Consider the following 25,325-nt stretch of genomic DNA (forward strand, 5'->3'; position numbering starts at 1 on the left):
TTCTTAGCTTTCTTCCTCTAAGTTAACATTAGACATCCAACATTTATCACACCAAAGATTTTTGCATAGTTTCTTGCAGATGATAATGTTTGATGATGATGATGATAATGTTACATAGGTAACACCTGTTTCAACATTTTGCATGATTTGTTATCAACCTTTCAGTATCATCTTTACTGTCAAATCTTCATCCAATATGCACTAGTAATGGTCATTATTTTCTCATTATTCTTGTTTTAAATTTTTCTCTTTTTTCATTTCAATTATAATTGCATGCCTCTTCCTTTAGGTTATTTTAGCATTCTTAAGTCTTTTGCACTGATTGCATGTGCTAAGGTTAATCATGTTTGTAAACCTGTGATGAGTTCCACGTTTCTGTGCAAACACAGCAAACTTGCTATAGACCAGAGGTTGTAAATTAATGACCACTGGATGAATCAGTTACAGAGTAACCAATATGACATTTAATGTTTTTAAATTCATTGCCAGTATTTTTAAAAATCAGATGATTTCCAAAAAATATCAGATTTTTGGTTTCTCTTGAACAGTCAAATTTGCCTTCCTTCTGCTACTACCTTTAGACAAGGCATACAGTTTCCAGTGTGTCAGTTCCTGCCACCTACACTTGGCCCACTTAGCTCAGTTTAGTTACCTCCCTGGTCCCTGGATGTATTTGAGATGGACTCAAACCATAGGCAGGGAAATGGCTTAGAGATTAAAACAACCCTGTGTGCTCACTGTTGCCATCTGCTACAGTAGGCAGAGTTGTATACTTACTCTGAAGCTTTGCTTCCTCTGAACACTTACGAAATGAAAATTTATAAATTCAGTAGCTTCAGTGAATCTACCACTGGAAGTGGTTTTGGAGAAGTTCATTCATTCTGGTTCATTCATTTCTTTTTTTATTCTTAATTTTAAAATATATATTTTTTTGTTTATCTTTCATTTACCCTTCATTTCTTGTTTGTTTTGTTTTTTTGTTTTGTTTTTGTTTTGTTTTTCTGCGGTACACAGGCCTCTCACTGTTGTGGTCTCTCCCATTGCGGAGCACAGGCTCCGGACGCGCAGGCTCAGTGGCCATGGCTCACGGGCCCAGCCACTCTGCGGCATGTGGGATCTTCCCAGACCGGGGCACGAACCCGTGTCCCCTGCATCAGCAGGCGGACTCTCAACCACTGTGCCACCAGGGAAGCCCTACCCTTCATTTCTTTTGATTTACATGGGAAGGAGCAATGAGATGAGAAAGGAGATGAGATGGCAAAAGATTCTTCTCCCTCCCATGTTCTCATTCCTCTGACTGGAGTCATAATGGACTAGGAGGCCTCTGTAAGGCCCAAACCTCACTGTGTTGACAACTGACACAGCCCTCTGGAGTGGTAACAGGAACCACAAGTTCCTGTTAAACTACTCAGGTTAAAATGTGTAACCACTGGGGCATATATTTGTCACATTTTCTGGCTACTCTATAATTCATTTATAAGAAGACTTCTACTTGCTGGTTAACAAACACAGCCTTCATCTGTAGAAAGTACGTGGCCAGGGACTTCCCTGCTGGCACAGTGGTTAAGAATCCACCTGCCAGTGCAGGGGATGCAGGTTCGATCCCTGGTCCGGGGAGATCCCACATGCCGTGGAGCAACTGAGCCCGTGTGCCACAACTAGTGAGCCCACGTGCCACAACTACTGAAGCCCACACACCTAGAGCCTGTGCTGCACAACAAGAGAAGCCATCGCAATGAGAAGCCCGTGCACCACAACGAAGAGTAGCCCCCGCTCACCCCAACTAGAGAAAGCCCACGCACAGCAATGAAGACCCAATGCAGCCAAAAATAAATAAATTAAATAAATAAATTTTAAAAATAAAGAAGAAGAAGTACGTGGCCAAAGGACAATGGGAAATGTCACTGAAGTTCAATCCTGATTGCTTTGGATTAGAAGCAAAGAGGCAGGATATGAATTGTGGACTTAGACTATGAACTACACAAGAACAGAGAGTGTGTCCATCTTATCCACCACTGTCCTCTCAGTGTCTGGCTGAGCACCTTGCAGAAAGTAGGATGAATGAGGAAAATAGTGAATGAATTTGGATGTTGGGATCACTGAAGGCAGAAGCTGGGCTCTTTCAGGGTCTTGCTGATGGAAACAGATGTTACACACTGGTGTAAATGGAAGTGGATTCTAAATATTCCTATATGGTTGAAGGGACTTGATTTTCAGCCATGATTTCCTTTTCCTGAATATGATTCTTCTCAAAATGGACAGAATTGAAAGTGCATGTGCCTTCTCTTCTGTTGATACTTAACCTTTACTGGGCACAGAAAAACAGGAATAAAATATAGTCCTTTATTAGCTCATCTAATTTAAAATAATATGAATGCTAAAATAATATTATCTAAATATATTCCAGTACATGCCAAAAATTGATCAGATTGGCTCTTCTTCTTTCTCCCTCTCTTAATGTTAGATGTCAGTCCTTGAACTTCTGCTCACATGCTTCTAAGCGCTTCCCCCTCCTAGAGAGTTGACTCCATCCCATGGTTTTAGTTACATCCATGGTGATGAGGCTCAAATCTGCATCTTCTGCCTTGATCTAGCCTCACACTCCAGTTACACAGCTTGCGTTTTGCACAGGTGAGCTCTCCTGAGCCTTTTCCGTGTGGCCCTGATCTCACTGTGGTCAGGTGGTCAGTGTCCTCCCTAAATGCCACATTTCCATCCAGGAGATCACTCTTCCCTCAGCTGACTGACCTCAAAGTCATCCTTGACTCATCTTCTCACTTATTTTCTATAGACAATTAGCCTCAGAAATATCTCTTAGGTTTGTCTCTTGCCCCGATGCCCACTGCCACCGTCTAGACCCGGCAGTTATTGCGTCATACCTTGTCAGTAGCCATGGCTTCCTGACCCTTCTCCCTGTTTCCAGTCATTTCCCATCCATCCCATTTCTCTGCCACCAGACTAATCTAAAATCATTTCATTGTTTTACTTTCTATTGTGTATGTTTCCTAAGATGCTCTTTACCTGGGTCTGTTTTGTGTCTTCCTTGGCACTTCATTGTACACAGTAAATGTAATAAGTGAGTGCTTAATAAGTGAGTGATTGAAATCTGGAAACTGTGTCATACGAATTCACTGAAACTCTGCTGACTATCCTTTGGCCTAAACGCAGAGAATTAGCGGCTGATTCATATTTCTATTTAAAGAATGGAGAACTTGACCAGAAATATTTTCATATTGCAGCTGCAGATAAACAGAAAAGACAAAAACTTTTCATCTGGGCCTCAGTTTCTTTACTTTAGAATAGAGTAAATGCCACTTATATCATGGGTTTATTGGAGGTATTCAATGTGATGCATTACGGCCCCCAGCTCAGGGCAGTGGTAGATGTAAAATCAATTCCAATTGAATCTTACTAAAAAACAAGATTGATTGATGGAATGAATTTGAATCAATATAATGAAATATTTAGGTATTTTATATAAATCACAATTTACAAATTCAGATTCAAATAAAATTTGACACTAACTAGGACCACAGTGTTGGGTGTGTTAGCATACATCATCTCGTTTAATTTTCAAAGTAACCCTATGATATAGGTGGTATTTTCTCTAATGTACATGTAAGTTCAGCTAAGGAAAGGGAAAATGCCTCACTCAAGATCTGTTAGCGTATGCTGGAATCAGGATTTGTCTCTAAAATTTTTAATTTCAGGTCTTTTGCTTTTCCTGTGTACCATCCTCAAAGAGTTTTCTTATTAGTTCTTAAATTTTTATTATTTTTAGGTTTGCATTGTTAAAAGGCTCATGACTTTCCATTTTAATACTTGATTCACACTCTTTCTTTTATTGTTTTCTATATGCTTATTTAAAAATCCTTGTCCTTGTATTTGTATTCTTGGTGGTTGGGAGTGTCTCAAACATGGTCTCAGCTGCAGCAGCAGCATATCTATTTACAGAAGTTGAGAAAATACTGTATTTCCAGTGTAAGTTGAATGTAAGTAGCGCACATTTGAAGTTGAATGTTAAGTAGCATACATTTCAGCCTGCATCTGTTTTAATGACTCTGTTAGTGCAAATGGGTTATTAAATGTCAGTGAATATCTAGGGAGTTGTTATAAACCAAAGATGTGCAGATGCTCTACTTCTGAAATGGTCATAGACCATATACTGTGCTGGATTCAACTTTTTAATACTTAGAAATATTGCAGAGATAACATTTTTATGTACTTGACATTTTGTGAAAATAAAATTTGCAGCTATGAACAGCCCTCTTCCTTTTATAATCTACCTGGCAATAATAGCTATAATTAGCTTTCATTGCACCATTATCAGAAAGGGAAAGTAAAATTAGCATTAAACATGTGTGAAAGTCAGTCTTTATATGGCAGCTGCATATATAAATTCTCTGGGAGAACTATCATGCTTAGAGAGTGAATTTTAGAGGTATATTTAAAACATCTAATTACTTTTGCTCTTTGGTTTAACCTTTAAATGCCATACTGTTCATAGAATCAATTTGCCTTCTCAACTAACCAAATATTTATTGAATTTGTACTGTGAGCAATGAATTGTGTTAGGTGCTAGGAGAGGGTGCAATTCCTGTCCTCCAGAAGCTGACATATTAGTTGGGAGATGCCCACACTGTACATATGCTGGTCCCTCTATCTGAAATGCCCTTTATCGCTCTCTTTCCCATCCTTTGCCTGACAAGCTTCTAAGCATGTTGGAGGTTCAGCTACACATCTTCTAAGTCACCTTCCTGCCTGCTTCCCCACTCCCCTGTCATTGGTACACTGGGCATCTCTCTATCACAGTGTTTGTCACAGGGGATGATAATTGTTAGTGTGTTTGGTAACCTCCCAGATTGTGAAGTCCTCGAGCTTATGAGACTGAATCTTTTGGGTTTGTTTTCTGAGGGCTTGGAACATAGTATGTTCCTAATAAGAGCTTGATGCATGAACAAAGATGCTGCAAACACATAGATAGCTAGTCATAGAGATTAATTGACAAAGAAAGGTAGCATGCAGTCAATGTAAAGAATAGCTTATAAACAAACACTGTAGGTTTTAGGAGGAGAAGAAAGACTAGATTGATGGTCAAGGAAGGATTCTTGACTGGGGGCTCCTCCATGGGCGTGTGGCATTTGCCACGTGTGCTCAGAAGGGTTCTGCACTTGGCTTAATGTTCTGCTGTCAGGGTCTGAAAATTCTTAATCATTTTTGAACAAAGAATCCCATTTTTTCATTTTGCCAGCAACCACCAGAAGCTGGGAGAAGGGCATGGAACAGATTGTCCCTCACAGCCCTCAGAAGGAACCAACCCTGCTGCCATCTTGATTTCAGACTTCTAGCCTCCAGAACCATGAGACCATACGTTTCTGTTATTTTAAACTACCCAATCTCTGGCACTTTGTTACAGCAGCCCTAGTGCGCTTATACAGACCATAAAAGAGCTCCCCATTGCTTGCTGAGTAAAGCCCAAAGTGCTTAACACAGCTAGAAGACCCACCACCATCTGCTCTCTGCTGCATTCTCCAGCCTTTCCTCTTTCTTTGCATCCTCCCCCCACCCCACCCCCACTCCAGCTGCCTTGCACTCTTCACTGCAGGAGTGCTCAGCTGTATCCGGTTCTAGATGTTCCTTGCTTTCTGTCACCTACGATCTTCCGCACATGCCAGTCCCTTGTGGTCAGAGTACATTTCTGCCTTTCCATTCTATCTCATCCTTCAAGTCTCAGCTTAGTCCTCTTCATTTATTTATTCAACAAATCTTTTCGAAATGCCAGGTATAGTATTTAGAAGTTAACAAAACAAACACAGCCCTTGGCCTCATGGGATTCCCAGTCTCGCAGGAGAGACCAATGTCAAATGAGGCAACAGTGGACGAGCAACGTCAGCAGAATGTTGGAGGCCATTAAATAGGTGGACTGTGGAAAGTGCCCAAGCACACACGACAAAGCTGGACCCCAAACCTGTAATGAGGGAAGGCAACACGAAGCAATTCAAAGCCCACCATAGACTCTCAGCAAAGCTCAGACCTCTGAGATACCACGTATCTTTGAAGGCAGGGGTGCAGGATAGAGCTATCAAACAGAAGCATTGGTAGAACGCTTATATAAAGAGCACAAGACGTTCCTAACTCCATCCTGACCCCTACCTTGCTATAAAAAAGGGAGATTCATAGAAAAAGAAAGAGCTTTGAGTTATTTTAAAAAATGATAAAAGAAAGAAAATGTTCAATAGAAGTTTTGAAGAAAAGGTTAAAAAACTTCCCTGACAGTAGAACAGGAAGGTCAAGAGACAGAAAGTTAGAAGATCAATTCAGGAAGCCCAACATCCAAATAAATCTAATCTCAAGGAAAAAGAACATTAAAAAAGTACGGAAAGGAAATAAGAGAAAAAGGGAGAGAAGTCTTACCAGAACTGAAATATTTGAATTTCCAAATTAAGAGACCACTGAGTCCCTAGCACAGTGGGTGGAAACAGGCCCACTTTAAAACATATAAAATTTTGGAATGTCAGGCATATAGTAAAAACCCTAAGTACTTCCAGAAAGAAAAAGTGACATGCAAGAGACCATAAGTCAGGACCACAGGTCAGCAGAGCTCTCAACAACAACACTGGAACAATTTCTTCAGAATTTTGAAAGAAAATGATTGTGTGGACTTCCAAGAATGAAGGTAGACTATGTATGTTTTCAGCTATAAAACGTCTCAAGAAGCTTCTGTCCCATGCAGTCTTTCTCAGGCATCTACTGGAGGATATGCTTGTTAAGACAAGGAAGTAGACCAAGAAAGTGGAAGGTCTGTGGTCCAGAAACAGAAGATCCAACCCACAGGGAGAAGGGGATTCCCAGGATGATGGTGAAGGGAAGCTTCTAGATGGCAGCTGGAAAGCAGGACCAGGCAGCAGGATGGAGGACTCTGGGAAGGACCTCTCCAGGAGGAAAAGAGAGGAATGGATTCATTTTCTGGTTTTTCAAATTGCATTTTAGCTCTGTTGGAGAGTTTGGTACAGAATTAGTAATATGCATGTAGAAACCTAACAAATGAAAAAAACAGGATACAAAAAAGGAAATATACACATTTTGCTCTACATAACTCAGCTATGAATATTTACATAGTCATTGTCAAAACTGCATGTTGGTTTAAAGGTATTATAACCTGTTATAGAGGATGGTGGGAGGGCTGGTGTGTACACACTGGGGGAGGGAGAGGGTCAAACCTTCACCTCCCAAGTAAGAAGTTAAAAAAAAATTGAACCTGAACAATCAAGACATAGTATAAGCATAGCCTCTAGAAATATGAAGTAGCAGAAGAAATATCTAAACTGTTGAAAATAATTGTTTCTGGGGAATGGGAATCAGAGGTAGAGAAGGATTGTGTCAGGAGACCAGTGTTTCATTATAAACCCGGAGGTAATGTTTGACTTCTAAAACGATGCACATGTATTTATTAAAAAATTCAAATATATGTCCACACAAAGTGTGTGCACAAATGTCCACAGCAACGTTGTTCATAATATCCAAATGGTGGAAACAACTCAGATGTTTATCAGTTAATGAATGGATAAATAAAATGTGGTGTATCTGTAGAGTGGCTATTCTCCCATAGGAAGGAATGAAGCACTCATACACGTTACAACATGAATGAGCCTTAAAAACATCCTGTGAAGTAAAAGAGGCTAGACACTAAAGACCACATATTGTACGGTTCCATTCATATGATATGTCCATAACAAGAAATCTGTAGGGACAAAAATTACAATAGTGGCTGAGGGTTTGGGAGGTTGGGGGTCAAATGGAGGGCAACTGCTGGTGCTTTCTTTTGGGGGTGATGAAAACGTTCTGGAATTACATAGTATGATGGTTGCCCAACTCTGTCAGTATACTAAAAGCACTAACTTTCACTTTTAAAAGGTGAGTTTTATGGTATGTGAATCATATCTCAGTCAAGCCATTATTAAAAAAATAAAGGGGAAATGGGTTGCCAGAGGATAGAGTTGGAAGATAATATTTTTACTAAATAATTCATTGCATGTTTTGAATTTTGAGCCATGTACATATATTATTAATCAAGAAATTAATTTTTAAATTTAAATGAATAGTATTTAAAACATGATGAAAGAGAATATCATCATCAACACTCATGTATCCAACACTTACTTTTGCCAAATCTCAACATTTTGCTGTGGCCATAGTTGAATTCTTCTGTCTACCTTCCCACTACCTCCCTAACTTGCCAGAGTAGCTGTGTTCTTGAATTGGTATTTATCATGTCTCAGACATATTTTTATTATAAACACACACAGGTACAGACATATCCATAAACTGCACTATAAGAGTTCTTTAAAATGTATACAAATATATTAGTATTATTCTGCAACTTTTGCTTTACACCAACTTCATATTTTCAAAGTTCACTCTTACTTAGTCAGTCTAGTTCTAGTTCACTCATTTTAACTTCTGGATACTGTACTGAACCACAGTTTACATATTCACTCTCCTGTTATCTTCATATTTGCTGTACACATTCATTCACTCATTCATGCCATTCCATAACTGGGCACTGGTCCTGCTCCAAGAGCCAGTGAAGACCTGCCCAAAGTTGAGCTTATTTGGGGGAGGAGACAGTAAGCTTAATCTTTAACATGTATGTTAGAAGGTGTTAAATCTGTGGAAGAACAGAGTGAGGGTGATTGGAAACGACAGGAGAAGGAGTGCAGTTTTAAATAGCTGGTCGTGGCAGGGGAAGTACAAGTCATCTGTTTCTGTGATACTGCTGCCTTGTAAACAACCCTGAATCTCAACTGTTTACGACAACGAACCTAGATTCCTGTGTCAGCTGGGAGGGCTCTGCTTCAGAACATGGTGAGCTGGAGTTGGCCTGGGCTGCGGGTCAGTTTCAGGTTGGCTTCATGCATCTCCTCATTCCCTTTGGACAAAGATGTGATTTTCTCATGGTAAATGTACTCAGAAGTACAGGAGACCAAGTTGAATCACGTAGGCATATTCAAGACCTCTGTTTGTGTCCTGTCTGCTAACATTCCAAAGCTCAAGCAAGTCGCGTGCAGTAAGCTCCGGTAGGAGGAGAAGTATGCTCCACCTGCCTGAGTGGGAGGTCCTGAGCCATCTCACAGCAAGGATGTCAGTGTATAATGCTATAGTGGAGAAGTAGTGTAGACTTGGAAACTATAATTTTTAAAAATTGAAGGAAGAAAAGAAAACTAATACCTAATTCATAGGATTATTGTGAAGAATAAATAAAATAATGTATGTGAACAGTCTAGTCCAGAGCCTGGTATAAATATTACAAGACTAGTTAACACATATAGCATTTACTGTGTGCCACACACTCTTCCAAGTTCTCTACATGTATCAGTCGACCTCACCCTCACAACAGCATAGAAAACAGACACTGTTCTTATCCCCATCTTCTAGATGAAGAAACTTAGGCCAGTGAAATCAAATAATTTGCCTGAGGTCACACAACTAATACAGTAGTAGAGATGAGGTTTGATAACCAGACAAGTGGCCCAGCATCTTGACTCTTAATCACTCTGCTATGATCCCCCTGCATGCCTCCCAGACCCCAAGTCTGGGTTAATGCTGTGTGTTCTCACGGGCACCCAGCTTTTCTGAGTACCACTGTGAGGTCACTTGTCTGCATCCTTGAATACAGTGGACATTCTGCAAAGGTGGAGGTTGTGCTCACCTTAATTACTCTCATTCCCTGCCCATCAAATATCAGGGGGAGGGGATGGGCAGTAGAGTGAGGCAGAGGCATTGTCCGCTTTGAACAGTCCCCACAGTGGATGAAGGGGAAGTGGGGAGAGTATAAGCCATTAAAGAGGCTAGAAAAACGAGATAATTGATGGAGCAAGGTATCTAAGTAAGTAGAAGATATAAGATTAAGATTAAAATGAGGAACTATTGACCTTGAGAAGATAGAACACCTTCCCTTTTAAGAGTGAAAGAGAAGGAAAAGATGGGTCTTTTAATTTTTTTAATATTCCATAAGAAAACAAGTTGTCCCATTTATTGAAGAACTGGTCCTCATTTATTTTAATGCTTCCTTATGCCAAGTTCACACGTACACAGGGAATTGTTTTTGATCCATTCCCTTAACCAGTACATACTCTTTGTAGTATTTCTACTATAGCTCTGTAATATACTTTGATTCCTAGTACCCTTCTTGATATATTTCAAAACTGTCTTTGGTTATTCTCATACAGTTATTCTTCCTTACATATTTTAGATTTAATATTTCAAGGGCCGTAAAATCTGTTGGCATTTTAACTGGAAATGAATTAATAGACTAAAATGCGGAAATTCAACATTTTCAAGAAAATGGCCATGTCTATCCATATATTTTCCATAGCCGCCCAGGGTGGGATAAAGTAAGGAAGGCAGTAAGGGTAGAGGGAAGGCAAAGCACAGGCCAGTTAAGAGGCAGAGGTGGCCGTAGAGGCATGTGGATGGTGGGGTAGGAAGTGGGAGAGGTCCTCTCTGGGTGTAGGCCATCAGGGGGGCATGACCTATAGAGGACGTAAGAATAATAAAACCAAAATCAGTCTGCTGTTGATTATCATGATGCACAAGCAATTCTATACACTGACAGTCATAAAGTATTCCTCTCTAAAAAAGCCTTGGTCTAAGACCTAAACAACTGACTGCCGCCGGGTAGCCTTGTGCCCCTTGAGGCAGATAGAGAGATTACGATGGAGGGAGTGGTCCAGGATGTGGGTGAGGCGGTGGTGGGAGGCTGAGGTGGGGACCACAGCTGAGTGGGTGCTAGAGAGGAGCGTTCCTTCAGGTGGGTGTTTGCAAGCAGCAGAATTCAATGGCTTTCATCTCCTAGAATCTAGATGTTGACTGGAATCCTACGAGCTTTTTTTTTTTTTTTGACTTGAATCAGCTGCTAGGCATAACCGCACATTTCACCCTCTTCAAACATCAGCTCTGCGCACATCTGCATCTGCCTCGATGTTCCACCGCCTTTTTCACCCCTTTTTATAGCAGATGGCATTTATTTCCTTACATGCTTTTCTCCTCTGCAGACTGTGTGCCCCTTAAGAGCAGCGATTGTGTCTTACTCATTTCTGAATCACCAGTGCCTCCAGACAGGCACTCAAACACCTACTGAACCCACGCACAAGTGTATTTTGCTCTTGTTTTAGATTCCTCAGATGTCCAATGACCAGGCACCAGTAGACACCATGCCGCTGCTGTCCTCCCAGGTAAACGAAATGAGTCTCTGTTCTTCTTTATGAAGTGTTACTGCCACACCTCCGTTCCATCCTGAAACCACAGGGATGCAGTTAGGGAGATCCACAGTATCTCACATATTTTCATCCATCAGACCATCAAGACAGTATCTGTGCTGCTGCAGAGTCCTGACCGATGATGATTCACCCCAGAGTGAAAACCACAAGCATTTGGCTGCTTTGTCGTGTGATCAGCCCTGTCACTGTGATGCATGGATGTGTCTCTGGTGTCCTGAAAGAACTTGGGTGCCTCTTGAACCCCACCCCCTGCAATGAATTACTTGGGAGTGATTATGCAATGGAGAAAACAGGGTCCAATTCACCCCCTCAGTCTTCCCTGGGGAGTCACGAGAGAGTTGACAGTTCTCTGTGAGGTGAACCACTTCTAGAATGGACTGAATCTCCACCATCTATTCCTATTCTTCTGCCCAGCCTCTCCACCAAGATGGCCCCTGTAGGGTTCTGACCAAGGCACTGCCACACCGCTGACTAATGAAGTAGAGAAACCAGAGCAGCTGGGTCTGATATTTGAGGTTGGAAGCAGGAACTTTCTAGAGGAGAAATCAAAGAAGCAAAAGGAGTATAATGGCAGCCCCCCAACCATAGTACGCACTGGTGGGGTCCCAGGCCCCTCGCAAATACAGAAGTGTATTGAACAATCAAGCATCTTCAACTCACCATCAGAGCTGGAGCATAGCCTCATATTCTCATTCCTCGATAGCAGGCTGGCTGCTGGAGCTGCACACAGGCTCTGGGCAACACGGAGACAGACTGTATAATGTTTGGTCAGCATTACTCAGGATACTATACAACCTTCACATCCTCTGTTAGGCTGTGAGCGCTTGAGCACTTCCATTTGAAGATGAGAATTAGCCCTCAGGACGAGCATTTGGGGTTTGGGCATAGAACTGAGATATTTTAAGTCTCTTGCTAATTTTATAAAATGTGCATTCAAAAAATAAGTTGTGGTCTCTAGGAAGGAATTTAGCAACATTGGACTATAGCAGCTGCCTAAGTGATCTGCTGGTGCTCTTTGTAGGAAGCGTCTAAATAATTGAAATCTTTAATTGGGTTAAAGAGATCCCTAGTACATAGGTGCTCTATAAATAAAAGAATGAGTAAATAATATGGTGACCTTCCCTTTCGGGCCCTTCCCCTTAAAGAGATCATTTTGTTTTGTTTCCACCAATAAGGTCACTGTTCAGGGACTCTTGAGAGGGGTTTGGTTTCACCTGGGGTGGGGCTTTCCCAAGGAACTCCCTTTTAGCTTGTTTCAGGGATACTGCCACCTCTTCCCTTGGCCCTTTCATTAAAAATGAATAATTTGTTTATCTTTGCTGTAAGTAACTAGGCACCAGAGCATTGCGTTCGCAATTAGGGTCAGAGCAAGAAGTCAAGGTAGCAGGCTGACCTTGCCTTGTTATCTGAAATCAACAGGTTTAAATAGCCCAGTGCCTACAAGACAGCTAGAGGGGAAAGAAAGGGAAGGAGAGAGAAAAATGCTTATAAAGAGGAAGTGGTAAGAGGCTTCTGAATTTCAGTGTGACCTGTCAGGTGATTTTTGCAGGGGAGGGGACATGAGAAAAAAAAAAAAAAAACACGTTAAGTAAAAATGTCCTTATAAAGACAAAATCTATTTCTTTCCTGGCTGATGATTTGTCATTCTAGTCACTTCCTGCCTTGTGACCACACACCCGGGGTTGACAAAGTTGTTCTGCAGATCAGAAAGAAGGGGGTTTCTGGTCACATACCAGTACCACTGAGAACAGTTTTGCTACCAGGTAAATTTCCTTTGTCTTTTTGTCATTTCTAAGTGCTTATGATGTTTTGCTTGTTGGGTGGCTCTGGTTCTGTGGATTGTGGATTTTGCCCCCAGGGGACTAGAGATCTGAGCACCTGTTGCCCTTGTCCGCTATGAGCCGCGGCACCGTTTAACTGCCCAGCAAAGCTCCAGCCACGTCTCGTGGCCGCCCAGAGTGGGACCCTCCCCTCCGCTCTCTGGGGTGGCTTCTTCTCCAGTTATATGCAGTTATCACCCCCCCCAAAAAAACTATGATTTTTGTTTCCTATTTAAACCAAACCAAGTTCTGATTTATTTCTATTGCTTTATTTCAAGGAGGCTATTTACTGTGTTTTGATCTACTTTCAAATGTTCTCAGGAAGGTGGTTATTGATCATTTAGATGGTGCTGCTCATTGGCCTAATGGGGATAGTTAACTTTAGCTCCTGTGGTTCTGTTTTTCTAAAAAACTCCTTTACAGTACTTTAGTGGATGTACTAACATCTTGAGTCATATGTTACTGAGTGTGATACTGGTTATTTGAGTGATTTTGGGTACCGATGGTTTTTAATGGGTGTGCTTACTAACATGGAATTAGAGGCTGCCTCTTCTCCATTTATTCTCTAAAAATAAGAGTAATTTGTGTTGCTTAATTGTACTGTTTTGTAGAATTGTCTGAACTATTTGGTATCCTTATGATCATACAAATGACCATTAAGTTACAGAAGAAAGGCTTCAGTCTATAATAGAAATTCTTATAAAGTTGATATGGGATATTTATTCCAGAAACTTTTTTGAAACATAGCTTTGAAACTTGTAGCATCAGCCTTTATTAATTACCATTATTCAACAATATTTAGTACCATTGACAGATGATAAGCATAAAAGCCATCCGGACTGGAAATGGATTCATTTATCCGCACACTTATCAAAACCCAATTTTTCTTAATCAAGTATAGCAACTTGTTTTCTAAAATTACCTCCTCAGGACAACTTAAAAAAAAACAAACTGTCGTTAAACAAAGGTGATTTATCCACACGTTTTGATTTTGAATTTACGTAATTTATCATAATTGGTTTCTAGTAAATGAAATGGTTTAAAGAACATCTACACAGGCAAATTTCAATGGAATTAACTGCTTACCTATAAATGTGAATTTCTGAAGTTGTAAAATGTGATCATCAATATTGTTTGACGCATCTTACCTGAATAGTTCTAAACTAGCAAAAACGTGGAGTTGAGGGAGAAGGACTTGGACCCCTAAAAATAACAGATTAAAAATATGCTATGTCTTATTTTAAGTAAATATATTGATGAGAATAAAATGAATTAGGACGCAAAGGTATGTCAGTATTTTCCTTACATTGGGAGGAAATAAAAATGGAATCAAGTTTAGATTGTTAAAGTATCAACCTGGTATGTTATAAAATATCCATTTCTCTTCATTCTTGTTCACTGCCAGCAACATGAGGGAAGAATCTTCTGGGTCTTGCCCTTTGAACAAGCACTGCTGAGGTGGGACATTTCATTAGCTATCCCAGGGATGCTTTCTTTTGTCACATTTGAAATTTTGTCTCCTTCATAAATTGTGCCTTGAAACAATCGGTAATTTGGGAAACAATTTCCGTGTTTTAACACCATTTCTAATTCTTTTGCTGAACCCTTTGGGGAATGGGAGGCCACAAAGTAACTTTCTCATTCAAATGTATCTATTTAAATTAGGACGGAACAAGTAGTAATACCACTTAATATTGATACGTACTTACTATGTAAGCCACTCTTCATGCATGACCTCATTTAATCCTCCCAACTACCTTTAGAGATGAGGAATGGGCTTAGATGGTTGAAGGACACGGCCCAAGGTCACTGGGTGAGGGGCAAGGGCGGTAGGTAGCCAGGATTTCAGGCTCCATTCTGCCTCTCTGTAAGCGTCCGTCTATTCCAGAGCCTATCTTCCCCACCAGCATCTTTTTCCCAGATGTACCTTGTTATAGGCTTTTCATTCTGAAGCTGACTGAAGAGATCTTAGCATTCATGATTTGAAGAGAGAAAGAAAGAAGACAATAATTTGCAATAAACCCAGAAACTTTTTCATAAATAAGAGGTATCATTGTGGTTTTCATATAATAATAGAATGAAGTGTTTTCTTTTAAGTAATGCATAATTTTACTCAAGAATTGTGTGCCTTCACAAACCTGCCTCAGCCACTTTCCCAACCTTATTTCTTGTCACTTCCTTCTGCTCTAGCTGCCATCTCCCACCTCTCCCCCTCCTCCCTCCACTTACCCACATGCCAAGTGCACAAGTCCACAAACCACCAGAAAGTTCCATGCTCTTTCACTTCTTTTCACTCCAACTGTCTTTCCAAGTGCTTTCTTCTTTATCTGTGAAACTTCTGGTCATTTTTTAAGGCTTATTTCAAGAAACCCGTCCTTTTGCAGGTCTTTCCTACTGGTTCTTGCCTCCACTGATTCTTCTGTGTGTGTTTGCTTAATGCCTTGAGTTTAGAGTAAGTAGAGCAGGAATCATATTGTTTTCCTTTCAAGTCCTTAATTTGCTGACAGCCTGAGCTCCTTCTCTGTCTCTCCTGGCATGTAGTAGGTGCTCATGATATTTACTGAATTTTTTCTCAGTTCCTTAGATATGCATAGAAGTCTTTTTTTAATTTCACTTGTTAACCTAATATTTACTGAGTTTCCCCAGTGACTGCTATGAACAGAGATATAACACTATTACAGTATTTTGCTTTCTAACATGTTTCCTTTTTGTCAAAGCACTATTCTTCATTTTAGTCTCAAAGCACTAAATAGACATTGACTTCAAGGAATTTAAGAAATTGTCCAATGACCATAGCCAGCAGGCAAAATTAATCTTATTATTTTAGTTTAAATACATTAATTGAGCTAAAACTTAGCTACCCTTACCAAAATTATGTAAGGGTATAAGGACCAAGAGCACAGGAACAGATACCATTAACTTTTACTTATTCACTTTGCACTCCTCTCAGAAAATTCTCAAGTCAACTTCTCCTTGTTACCAAAAAAGTGAAGGCTCCTCTGCGTATACGGGGGAGATGGCAAATGAATTCTCAAATCAAGTTAGGTAAAATAAAACTAAGAAATTTTCTCCTAAGATGATATTTATGAAGAGTCAAAAATTTATAAAGTAAAATTATAAAATCTGATGACTTTATGACTCATAGATTTTATAGCAAAGTGACATTATTTAGGTTCATGTAATTGTCTCCTTAGGATATTTTTTGTTTGCTAGTTTTCCAACTCACAGATATCATCAAATGCAATGATTCTATTCCATCTGCGTATGAACCCTGCAGAAATAAAAATTAGAATTAGAGTGCACCAAAATATAAAACTAATCAGTGTCAGCAGACTCCAAGAATTTCAAGTTTCCCTATCTTGCCAGATGGCAATGCACTTCTTAAATCAGAAGAGTTCATGTTTCACATTGTTTTCATTTTGAAGTATAAGAAGTTACCACCCAATCAGATATTCATCTTCTAGGAGCATCTCCCTACAGCTGCTGTGACCTCTGGGCTCCCCAGATGGCAATTCCCCCGTTGCTTTCCTCAGTTGCCTCCTGATTGAACTTCCTTATACTGTTCCCGTTGTTTTGTTTGTCAATTTCAGTCATTACATCCGTTTTCCCGGCAATTTCATAGTCACTCTATCTTGTAAGATACTGTAAGCAGCAGATGGGGAACAAAGAATTTCAATTCATCATCCTAATAATAACAGCTTAGCCTTCTATACTACTGTTTTGAATTGAGTGTTTTTCTAAATGTTTTGACCGTATTAATGCATTGAGTCATCACAGCAATCCTGTGAGGTAGGTATTGGTGTTATCTTCATGTTTGAAGGCAAGTTAATCCATTCAAGTGTTTATTACTTTAATTTTCTACAATTGAATCAATTTTATATTAACTACTGAATTCCAGGGGAAACCTCCTGGAATAAACAGGCAGCAGGCCATGGTGCTTATTTGTACCTAGACCTTGAGTTGCACACAGATAATAATAATTTATCCTAAATAAATGCATCTGTATTGTTAATTGCTTTTATTAAAGACTATTCTTTGTCAACATCATCATCATCAGTATTTACTCAGCCCCTCTGCACTTGACTATTTGGTTTTTACCAACTTATAGACCTGTGCATAGGTCACAAAACATGATCTCTACCCTCAAAAGCTTTGAAAAGTTCTCAGTCATAGAAGATTAGAATACTTGAGTCAAGTGGCATTCCCATTTTCTAACTGTTGTGATTGATAGACAAGAATAAATTAAACAATTTAGTATTTATACCCAAGCACACATATCTATAATTACATAGTAATGGCCAAATATAGGTGTCCTAAAAAATGTGAAAGAATGAAAGATTGTTTTAATTGTGAGCTGAAGAATAGAGGTAAAAAGTGACCCACTTACTGAGTTAAAATAAGTTTTGCTCAACTTCATAGCCACGCCTGCCTCAGCCCCACTTTAAGTTACAAGGAGGCTTGTTTCTCAAATATGGTCGGTTTTTTCTGGCGGAAGGAAAAGCTAAGATATTAAATTGAGGAACTTGCAAAGAAAGCCACAGTTTTGTGGTTGCAGCATTGATTCTTGTTTTAGTTTAGCACCAGTTCCACGGACAGATGGACACACTTGCATGCTCTCTCCATCTCTTTGTCTGTCTGTCTGTGTGTCTCCCTCTCCCTCTCCTCTCTCTCTCTCTCTCTCTCTCTCCCTCCCTCTCTCCCCCCACCTCTCTGTCTCTCTCTTTCACACACACACACACACACACACACACACACACACACACACACACACACACATCTTCTTGACTGGCTGAGCTAAAATGGAAAAGAGATTACATTCTCCACAGGCAGAAAAGCCAAGATGCCAAATTTGGCTGGCAAATTAATGTTGCATGTGAATTGCAATCTCTAAGATAATTTCTTTTCCTTTTTTCTCTGGTTGCACTTTCAAGAGGGAAGTGAATGAATGGCCTAATTACTTTACAATTAAATAATACCCTGCATTTTGATTCCTCAGTCTGGTAGTTGTCTCCAATATTTATCCAAAGTGTGTATCTGAATGAATGAAGTAAAGAGGCGCACAAATGCATCTGTATAAAATTTGCATCCTGGGCTTCCCTGGCGCAGTGGTTGGGAGTCCGCCTGCCGATGCAGGGGACACGGGTTCGTGCCCCGGTCCGGGAGGATCCCACGTGCCGCGGAGCGGCTGGGCCCGTGAGCCATGGCCGCTGAGCCTGCGCGTCCGGAGCCTGTGCTCCGCAACGGGAGAGGCCACAGCAGTGAGAGGCCCGCGTACCGCAAAAAAAAAAAAAAGGAAAGAAAAAAAAATTGCATCCTCTTCCTTTTCGCCGTTCCTCAGGCAAAATTTAGAATTAGACCTGCATCTTTGTTAACCTCAGGTGTCACATTTTAAAATGTGGATCCTTGATGTCATGGGCTCACATTACCTTCACCAGGAGGCAATGTGATTAAGAAAGAAGAGTGGAAAATACATTCCTTATGGAGAAAGCTACGTAATAGATGCAAAGAGAAAGTAAGAAAAAATGAGGAACGTGTATGCAGTTTTGCATTATTGAGCCCCTTTTTCTTCATCTCAAAGATGTAAATGAACTTTCCCTTCATTTCCAATGCTTTATAACATTAATTTTTTTTCCCTTTGGAAAGATGGAATATCATGGGCACCTTTGATGACTTTTTTCAGATTTTTTCCCTTCCCTCATTGTCTTTCAAGTTGAGATTTTTCATCAAAATATCCCTGATGCTCTGTTTCTTTCCTGTGACCGCAGAGGAAGACAGTTGGGACTCTTAATCTGTCTGGTGATTGAATATAATGTATATAACATAAAATGTATTCAATATCATACATAATGTCAGTTTTTAAAGCTTGTGAGTCTGAGTGTCTGCAGTTTCTGTGCATGAGACAAACAGGTATGGTATAAAGAAAAGAGCAAATTTGGATTCCTTTTCCAGCCTTTTACTCATTGTGGAGCCCAAGCAAGTCTCTTAAGCTCCCTGATGCTCAGTCCCCTCATCTCTGAAATAGGGAAAAGTACTGTCTATCCGCTGGGTCTTCTCTTGGGTCGATTTCCCCTTCCGTTTCCCCATTTCATTAGTCTGTGTGTATATCTCCCTCTGTTCTACTCACCATCGCTGCTGACTTATTGAGCCCTCGCTATTTGCTAGGCATTGTGCTAAGCTCTTGACATATATTTGCTCTTATATTTCCACACAAAATCTGCGTGGGGTTGATGTTGTCATCTTCTTAGAACAGATGATCAAACTGAGGTCCAGGGAGGCTTAGTCCAAGGTTACAGAGCTAGTCAGAGCCGAGATTCACACCTGGCCTCTTTTCCATTTTAATATTCACAGTTTCTTAAACATGTAAACCATGTCTGTTTTCATTGCATTGTATTTTCTAACATGATCCACTGGCTACTTTCTAATAAGTCTAAATATTCCTTTCTGCGGTTGAATATTCAATGATTATTCCTGATTTTCCATCAGGCGGAGATCCCAACTCTGCTTTTGATGGGTCTGCTGCTATACCAAACAAATAAATGCTTGAGGATATTATGGTACAGAGCTCTTAAGGGTTATGACGCATTTAGGCTATTTAGTTATTAAAATTTTGATGAAATGTCATAGCATATCCCATTAGTAAATTGGTATTGGTAAATATTTGCCCACCAAACTGTGGCTTCCAAGAAAGTGTAGATAAATCTAGTCTATCAAATGAATACAAATTCCTGCCTCAGTTTATCTGTGACTGCTCGTTTTGTTTTTTATGAGAATGAGCTGGTCCTTAGAAGTTATAAAAGAACTACCCCAAGGAGCCCATAGAAAATGAAGTCACATTATTGAGAGTCAATAGAAGCTTCTGTTGTCATTGCTAGTATACAGTTGTCAGCGGCATGTTGTCTTGGTGTTTTTACATCAGCTCAAACCACAGCAGAGAAAGTGCCTGGAGAATTCTGGAGTGGATAAGAGATAAAGGCAGAGAAGAGGCCAACAGACTCAGTCCCCAAGCACTGGTGTACCTGAGAGTGAGGAGAGACATAGCCCAATGGTCTTCATCACAGATGCCCAAGATCCTTTTTCATTTCATGTCTCACAATGGATGTGCAGGCTTTTCTTAAGATTGCTGTACATTTTCCCACTCTGGCCACACTTCCTCAACTGTCAGAAGGTACTTTCCACGATAAGTATTTCAGGCAAGACTAAGCCCAGAGCCCCTTGACCTCTCAGCATGAGATCAGCCAATACCGATGCTGTTGGCTTCTAACTGGTATCATCTTCTAATTCCACAATTGCTTTTGAAACTGCCTTCAAGGACTCTGGAGGAGAGATGTGGTACAAGAGCCAAAGCAACCAAGCTAAGATCATTTGAAGATAAAGCGTAGGTGTGAAATCTAGATTTACACCTACCCACACATGTAACATACATACAATTAAGTGTGAATTTTAGACAGTGACTCTATATAATATTTCATATAGTTTATAGTGGAAATTGGGTTTGTTCCCCAAGATAATTTTGTAAAAGTTCTGGTTCTTTTTTATTTTCTCCTTCCTTCCTTCTTCCCTCCCTCCCTCCCTCCCTCCCTTCCTTCGCCAAGCACTGTTGTATACAATTTAAACACTTTATCTAATTTCATTCTAACACAACTCTTATGGGGTGAGCACTGTGATTGCATTATTAATATCCCCTTTGTACATATGAAGAAACTGAGGCTCAGAAATTTTAAGTAACGTGTACTCAAGCACACAGCAAGAAGCTGTTGCATCAGAAAATCCAGCATCTTTTCACCATACCATGTTGCTTCCTAGTTCATTCTTTTTTATATATATAGCAAGCTTAATTTCATAAAGGAAGATGAGATCGTTAACATACAGATGAGGTTTGTGAGATGCCTATGATGCCTTTTCACCCTTGCTTACACTGGGAGAAAGTGGGTCGTGTTCTAGCACAGGTGAAGCTGTAAACTAAGCCTGTGCTGTTCTTAAAACGAGTGGAAGAAACGCCTCCCCTCATTCTCTCCATCCACGTATTGAAGATGTAAAGTACATTTCATGGACTGTGCATCTCCGGGTTTTTTTTAACCTTTAAGTTGTTACATGTTCATTGACTTGTGTGTTTCCCGTACTTTGGTTACACCAAACTAAGCTTCTGGAGGTTCTACTCCTCTTTTCTGACGAGTCACTGACTCACTTTGAGACTTTGGGGAAGAACTTCACTTTTCAGGTCCCCTATTTTCCCGTTTTCTCGTGCGGCAGGGCCATAATGTCTGAGGCTACCCCAGTTCAGAGCAATGTAACCCTGGGCCAGTTACTTAAATCTCAGTTCCCTCATCTATAAAGAGGAAATCATCATGATGCTCCATAGAGCTGTGCTGGAATTAAATATGATAACGCATATAAAACATTTAGCATTGGGTAACCACTCAGTAAACATTAGTTCATCTTCCATTTGTCCTTTAGCTCTTGGTTTCTCTGGCTCCAACATAGATAAATAATACTTTATTTAGATATATAGATAAACTTTCTGTGGAGAGTATCTGGGTTCATCATTCTACATGAATAAGGAAAAGACTGACTGATCTTTAAGCTCTCTCCTCCTCATCTGTGGAAACCCAGGTCACATGTCACTTCTCCCCGGGGCACCACACGTGGCTCCCCAGGGGAGAGCTGTTTTCCCCATTCCTGTGGATCTAAAAAGTCCCCCTGTATTCTAGTGACTGGTGTCTCTCTCCCCTACTAAACAGGCCAGGACCACATCTTATGTCTGCGTCGCCAGCATCTAACCCACGACCTAGCATATGGTAGGTACTTACTTGGCAGATGTTTAGTGAAAGAAGAAATGTACAAATAAATATATGAATACGCTTAGTGGTAGACACTTAGAATTACCAGAGGATGAATTTCATAGTCCAGATAATGATATGCAAATTACATTCAAGTGAACTCTAACACCCATTCCTAAATCTTTCCTGTGTGTTCCTGGTACATTGAGTTTGTGCATCTCAGCTGATTTTACCCTCCCTTCCGTCCTGCTCTGTCTGCACACCACAGCCCCTTTCCTCCCAGCAGGACTCAGCTCCAAGTCAGACACTGTACACTTAGGTAGAGAGACCTGAGCATCAGCCGCGGCCAGCAGGGTTTACAGAAACTGCCCAGCCCCAGGTTTTGTTACCTCAGCCAGAACCCTCTGGTGGCTGGAGGGTGGGGACCGGGGGGCATCCCCAGCCTAGTTCAAAGACTGCCAAGGGACACTTGCAAAGTCATTTTTCCTACAAAGTGGTTCATATAAACTTGATGCATCCACTTGCCTTCTTCTGTTGTTTGTATCTTTCAGTGGGAAGGATATGATTAAGTATGTACACAAGAATATTATTGTTAAACTCCTCAAAGAAGGTGATAGTAGACTTCTTTTTTTTAATGTTTTTTTTATTGTGGTCAAAGTCACATAATATAAAACATACTATTTTAACCATATTTAACTCTACAATTCAGTGGAACTAAGTACATTCACAGTGTTGTGCAACTCTCACCATCATCCATCTCCCGAATTTTTCACCTTCCTAAACTGAAGCTCTGTCCCCTTTAAACACTAACTCCCCATGCCCCCCACCCCCTGGCCCTTGGCATCTACCAATGTACTTTCTGACTCTACATGAATTTGACTATTCTAGGTACCTTGTATAAGTGGAATCAAACAGTATTTGTCTGCACCTAGTGTACACTGGAATGCATTTGTAAGGTTAACTTCATATATGTCCTGCAAACAGATTGTACCTTCTTTTTTTTCCCCCTGTGCTATACAGTAGGCCCTCACCAGCCATCTACTTCATACATAGTAGTGTACATTGGTCGATCCCAGTCTCCCAATCCATCCTACCCGCCCTCCTACCCTGGTGTCCATATGTTCGCTCTTGATAGTAGATTTCTTAAGCCCTGTATACCGTTGGTTTATGGGTTTGTTTGTTCATGGCTACAACTGATTTCCTACGTACTTATACTGCATGCCAGCCAGGAGGCAGTGCTGTGAGATGATCTCATATAGTTTGTGATCTCATAATTTGCTGGAAGAAATGGAGATGTGGACATGGGGGTCTGAACCAGAGCTCACAGGAGGAAGGACTCACAGAGCCCCACCCAACCAACAGAGGACAGGATGTCTGAAACCTTGCTGATCTCAGAAGTCTAAGGGTATCATTTTCATATTCATCTATGAATTTGGTGTTTTGTCTTAAGACCATTGTGCCTCAGCGTGAGTTATTTTAATGTGGTTTGCTTTTTGGTTGCTAAGAAATATCAGAGGTCCTTCCTGCAAAGTCAAAAATGAATATACAGATGAATACAGAGGACGTTCACCTTGCCTCGGTCATTGTAACCCTGAAGGTGCCAGTAGGATATGTATGTAGTATTGGGCATGTGTTGTTTGTAGCCCAGACCTGGATGCTGCCTGCTCAAAACCTAGATTAAGTTCTCCTTCACGTGTAGGAAACATACATGAAATTATATTCATAAGATATTTGAAATCATGGGGGAATTATACTTTACCATATGTTGAGCAGGTCTTATTTAAAGAACAACATTCCCTCTTAGGTTTGAAAGCTTATTATAAAGGAAAGAGGAGAAATAAGGAGCCTTGGACTCCAGTCCCAATGAGCTCGGTGACGTTGGTCACACCCTTTAACCTGGGTGTTATTTCACTCCTCTGTGACAGGAAGAGAGTGGCCAGATAGAAAATCTGGTGCCTTTACCTCTACATTCTGTGACTCTGTTTTTCTTGTGTTATCATTTAAGGAACTTGACATAGATGCAGAAGATAGCAAAGGAAACTATTAAAGATTTGGAGAAAAAGAGCCTCCCAAAGCAGGTTAAAATAATTTTTTCGAAGGCCCAGTGGCTATCACCAAGGCATGTGACAGAATTTTTATGAATTGAGCAGCTTCTGTAATTCCCTCTGAGAATAGCCCAAGAGAGGGAGCTTTAATCGTATCAGAAAAGATTTAGGTTACAGGGTTGGGATATGAGACACCAGAGAGGTTGTAGGGTTTCCTTATTTGGATATTTTTGAGAAAATAGTAGATGGCTCTCTTTCTGGGGCAGTTTGCATGCAGTCTTGCCTAGAAACTAGGAGTGAACTGGAGCAGCGGGACTTAAGATGTACGCAGTGACATCCCAGAAAGCAGATCTCACGTGCCGTTCTGGAAACTTCCCTGCTCTGTGCTGAGCAGTCAAGCAGCTGAGCAGTGGGTATCTGCCTTGGTCAGTGAGGAGAATGCATGAGGACAGAGCTTTACCTGCTGCTGAGGTAAGAGCAGGAGCAAGGTGGGTCTGGGAGATGCTGGGTCCACTTCCGAGGAGGTATCTCCCCAGAAGCTGCTTCAGGCCATGGTCACAGCTCCTGATGGCCCCTGACCCTATTTCTAGGCTCACTTGAAATACACCTTACCCTGGCTCTAACTTGTACTTTGGAACTTTTAACATGGAAGGAAGGGACTTCATCTCTCAATTTACAGATGAGGAAACTGAGGCCCAGAGAGGCTAAGTGGAGTCTGACGTTATATAGACAGGTAGCATCCTGGGTCTCCCGATCCCCAGGCTCTCTCTTCCGCCCCCTGCTCGTTATTTTATTCTGATTTCCTTGGAGATGTCCATGTGTATAAATGATCTGATTACTTGTATTGCATGGGCTGATTGAGTTGTTTGCTATTTTATTTTTTGAAAAGCTTCTGTGCTAACTTCTTACTCTTATCTAATCTCTTCCCTGCCCCTCCTCCCACCGCTGCCCTGTGTTTAGCCTTTCCACCTGTTCATTTTTAATCTTGAGACCTCTCTTCACTCTATAACCATTTTGCAGTAAGTGAGCTGTAATCTCTGTGTTGCATTTGAAACTTGACATTTAACGGTGGGTGTCATGAAGCCCCAGTCTTTGTGGCCCCCTTGCTTGTAGCCCAGCAACCGGGGCAGTGCTTTGCACTTAGACTTCTAGGTGGCGTGAATGAATGAATGAATGAATGACGTCTGATATTGAGGTAATGGTGTCACAGTGAATAATCAACTAGCCCATAATAATATTCAGCTTTTTGAAAAGATTTCAAATAATCTTTGGGGTCCCCTGAGCTTTCAGTAGGGGAAGTCTGGATCTTAAGTCCTTGTGGCTGCATGTGAAATGAAACGTAGCTGTGGATCTTCTAGACATGAACGCCAAGAATATCACTGTACAGCCCAGGGAAGGAGAGAG

General features: G+C 40.7%; 1 protein-coding gene across 3 annotated transcripts in view; it reads left to right on the top strand.

The window, feature by feature from the left end:
• Positions 1-12,743: 12,743 nt before the first annotated feature.
• Positions 12,744-25,325, top strand: part of LCP1 (lymphocyte cytosolic protein 1) — a 58,294-nt gene continuing 45,712 nt past the window's right edge. Inside the window, exons 1-2 of one of the 3 annotated variants that reach the window (XM_082601917.1) lie at positions 12,928-13,042; positions 21,838-21,894. The gene's annotated coding sequence lies outside the window, so the exon portion shown is untranslated. Of the gene's footprint in view, positions 13,043-21,837; positions 21,895-25,325 lie in introns of all 3 variants that reach the window. The other 2 variants (XM_082601918.1, XM_082601916.1) reach the window with 2 other exon arrangements.

The sequence above is a fragment of the Mesoplodon mirus genome (assembly GCF_964341445.2).
Source record: "Mesoplodon mirus genome assembly, chromosome: 17".
Classification (NCBI taxonomy): Eukaryota; Metazoa; Chordata; class Mammalia; order Artiodactyla; family Ziphiidae; genus Mesoplodon; species Mesoplodon mirus.